The sequence below is a fragment of the Panthera onca genome, chromosome F1, assembly GCF_046562875.1.
Source record: "Panthera onca isolate mPanOnc1 chromosome F1, mPanOnc1 haplotype 2, whole genome shotgun sequence".
Classification (NCBI taxonomy): domain Eukaryota; kingdom Metazoa; phylum Chordata; class Mammalia; order Carnivora; family Felidae; genus Panthera; species Panthera onca.
The window spans coordinates 29,739,577-29,740,340 of record NC_138355.1 but is presented as its reverse complement, the minus strand read 5'-3'; the positions used below and the strand labels follow the sequence as shown (position 1 = coordinate 29,740,340).

At 40.6% G+C, this 764-nt stretch overlaps 1 pseudogene; it reads right to left on the bottom strand.

Moving 5' to 3' along the window:
* Positions 1-285: 285 nt before the first annotated feature.
* Positions 286-386, bottom strand: LOC132686966 (U6 spliceosomal RNA; annotated as a pseudogene).
* Between the last annotated feature and the right edge of the window lie 378 nt (positions 387-764).

Genomic DNA, 764 nt, shown 5'->3' with positions numbered 1-764 from the left:
AGAATGGAGAGGGGGCTGGGGCTGCTCCAGTGTGCAACACTGTTGTGAAAGCTGGGGCTGATTCTGGTCAAGGCTTGGTCTGGATGCTGTGGGTTCCCCCGACCTCTGATGCCGTGTGCCCATCCATCACCTGAGATTCTTTTTATTTTTTTAATTTCATTAAAAAAATTTCTCTCTAGCAAAATATCACAATTTCATCATTCAGTGTGGCATGTCGTGTTTTGACTCCTATTGTTTCCTCTGAGTTAATCTGCAAAGGGTAGCAGTTTGCTGGGGGAACGATGCAAATATATGGAAGCTTCACGAATTTGCACGAATTGTACGGGGCCAGGCTAATCTTCTCTGTATTGTTCCAATTTTAGCGTATGGGCTGCCAAAGCGAGCACTAATTTCATTTCATTTTATTTTTTTCAGCATGTTAAGTGTACTCTTTAATCCCCATCCCCAGTCCCCGCCCCCATCTCCCCTCTGGTAACCAACAGAGTGTTCTCTATTAAGAGTCTGTTTCCTGGTTTGCTTTTTTCCCCTTTGCTTGTTTATTTTGTTTTTTAAATTCCACATATGAGTGAAATCATATGGTATTTGTCTTTCTCTGACTGACTTCACTTAGCATTATACTCTTTAGCTCCATCCGTGTTGTTGCAAATGGCAAGATTTCATTTATTTTTATAGCTGAATAATATTCCATTGACTATATACCATATCTTTATCCATTCTTTAGTTGGTGGACACTTGGGCTACTTCCATAGTTTGGCTATTGTAAA